Source organism: Tamandua tetradactyla, chromosome 9 (assembly GCF_023851605.1).
Source record: "Tamandua tetradactyla isolate mTamTet1 chromosome 9, mTamTet1.pri, whole genome shotgun sequence".
Taxonomy (NCBI): Eukaryota; Metazoa; Chordata; class Mammalia; order Pilosa; family Myrmecophagidae; genus Tamandua; species Tamandua tetradactyla.
The window spans coordinates 109,419,152-109,422,468 of NC_135335.1; positions in this window are offsets into that span (position 1 = coordinate 109,419,152).

Below are 3,317 nucleotides of genomic sequence, written 5' to 3' on the forward strand. Positions count from 1 at the left end.
TTTTTGTATCTTTAACATACAAGGATGTTTTGAAAATACTGAACCGTAACATAACTCTCATACCTAATAAAATTAATGTTAATTCCTTAATACATCTAATACTAAATCTGCATGCAAAATTTCCTGATTGTTCCCCAAAACCTTTTTCTGTAGTTCTTTTAATTCCTGGATAATTACTGATAGCCATGTCATAGATCCAACAATAGGACATGTCACTGCTTCATCTAAATCTTCTTAAAACTTCTGAATGTTTCATTTACTCCTTCTGTTTGAACTGTTCCAGTGGTATTGTCATAATTACTTCCACACCTTTTTCAAAACTATAACCTAAACCTTTCCCTTCATGGATGATGCCTGAGCTTAGTTGGTAGTTTGTATGTGTTTTCTCTTTTTTTCTAAAGATAATCTTTTCCCATTGTCTTTTCTATTGTCTTTCAGCCACAGCAACTGCTAGCCCTTCAAAAGCAACTCCCATAAATGCCTCAAGGCTGGGGCCACGCCTTCTACATTCTCTTCAGGACTAATATGATTTACAGGAAAATGCTTCTACAACCTCAGAAAAAATCAAATCTTCAAAAAGATTTCCCAAATTTTCAAGTTCAATATTAAAGACGTATGTTTACTCAATGACATTTTAAATAGCATCTTATGTTTTCAGACCACAGTTGGGATATTACATAAAACTGAGTTGATTTCAAAAATGAAAACATAAAGACATTTTTTTTTTACATCTTCAAATGTAGCACAAACACCTGTCATGAAAAGGTTAGAAAATAAATTAAAATTACTCATCCAAGGTGGTTTACACCTTTAGCACCATCTGTCTAGTAAACAGCTAAACAGTAAAATGAAGCTTGATAGGAGATTTCTGAAAATATTCCCACAAGATGACTTGTAATATCTACTAATGAGACAGTCTTAAATTTTATTAAGATTCTATATTCCTATAGAAATTTCCACCTTAGCAACTTCAGCTTGGGCCATAAACTCTGCCAAACCACAGATGAATTCAAACCCTAGCCTGAGATCTATTTATTGTGTCAACACCTTTCATATATGATATTGACAATGTCCTGCAGAGCTCAGGAAAATACTGACATCCATAAACGCCTTGGCACTTGTATTATTTGGGATTTTTGGTTGCAGGTAGCAGAAAATCCAACTTAAACTAGTTGAAACAATGAAACGAATTTGTGGAATGAAAAACTGAAAAATTTGAAGGTGGCTATGACTTTAAATGAGGTTTCATTCAACCCAAATCTTTAAGAATTAGATTATCTTTCCCAATTTCTGGACTCCGTGTTTTCAGTGATGACTCCATTTTCACCAGGCCCTTCTACTAATGGTCACAATATGGCTGACACCAACTTTCGAGCTACCTTCTCCCTTGTCCATTTTATAGCAGAAAAAAAGGGAGCTTATCTCCCCAACAATTCAAACCAATTCTGAGAACTGAGATTCTTTGTACCTTATTGGCCTGGAGTGGGTCATGTTTCCATCCATGATCCAATCATTGGGTCGGGAGGATGAAATAGACTGATTGGCCCTTCCCTTGGAGCTGATGGAGGAAGGGTCAATTCCTCCCAGATCATTTGATTGAAAAATTCTAGGTACTACTAGGAAAAGAAAAAGGATTACTGGAAAAGACAACAACAAATGTTCATTACAGTACTAAATCCAAATGATTGACTTGAGCTTTCTATCAGGAGAAAGTATAAAGTGAAATATGGCTCCAAATAATTTGGTTTTTGCTTTTTGCTTTATATTCTATGGATTAGAACTGTGAAAGAAGTTTTAGGTAAACATAGACTTTATTTAACTTTGAATGCTGGTAGGTAATTTCTTACAGGTATTAAGTGTGGTTGTAAAATTTCATGGTTCCACCACTTGGTGTCAGTAAACTAGAACATTAGATTTCAACAAAATCTTGTCAACTGAAGATATATTACTTTATATCTTTTTCTAACTTATCCATTACATATATACTTTTTGGATTCCATCTTGCCTTGTTTTTGCTTCCCAAACTACATTTTATAAAGATATCAATATAGACTACTTTCCTCTTTGTATAATTGTATACTAGAAAAATTCCACCATCTGGAAATAATAATCTTCTCAATTTTTAAGAATCAGAGCATTGCATACCTCACTATCCTTTATTCTCTATGCTTAATAAATAATCAGTTACCATTCTTGGTATCTCCCACTGTGAACTCAGTAATCCAAACTTGAATAATTTTATTACTGGATTTCTCATGAGTCTCCTAGTCAACTGTACTGATACAAGACTCACCTCCTTCCAATCTCTTTGTCATGATACTTGTGCTGGTTTGAATCTTTTGTGTACCCCAGAAAAGTCATGTCCTTCAATCCTCATTTAATACTGCTGGGCAGGAGTCTTTTGATTGTTCCCATGGAGACATGACCCACCCAAATGTGAGTAGTAACATTTGATTAGATGGTTTCCATGGAGATGTATCTCCACCCATTCAAGGTGGGGTTGCTTTCTGGAGCCCTTTAAAAGGGAACAATTTTGGAAAAAGCTTTAGAGCCACAGAGCCCACACAGCCTGGAGATGAAGAAGGAAAATGCCCCTAGGGGGAGCTTCATGAAATAAGAAACCAGAGAGAAAGCTAGCAGACATTGCCATGTTCACCACATGCCTTTCCAGTTGAGAGAAAAACCTTGAACATCATCAGCCTTCTCGAACCAAAGTGTTTTTCCCTAGATGCCTTAGATTGGACATATCCATAGACTTGTCTTAATTTGGACATTTTCACAGCCTTAGAACTGTAAACCTGCAACTTCATACATTTCCTTTTTTAAAAGCCCTTCTGCTTCTGGTATATCCCATTCCAGTAGCTTGCAAACTAGAACAATATTTCTGGACTAATATTCCTTAAATACTTAAATCAACTATTTACCAAGTGCCTACTTTATCAAGGGGCTTTATAGCTCTTATCTCATTTTGTTTACTCATTATAAAAACTCTATAACATAGGTATTATACCTATTTAATAGTTCAGAAAATTAAGATTCAGAAAAATTAGTAACTTGTACAGGGCTACACACATATGCAGCAGCAAAACTGGTATTGAAACCAGGTCAGTCATACTTCAAAGCCTGTGCTCCTTCCATCACATTAAAATGCTGCTCTATTACTATGCCATGCCTCTTCTCAAAATAGTTCCCTATTGATCCCCCTATGAATGATAAACATCTCCACATGGCTCTCAAGGCCCCCATAATTATATACTACCTAAAAATTTTTCTACTTACTCCCAACGTATACATCTCTCATATGCTCTGTTTCTTCA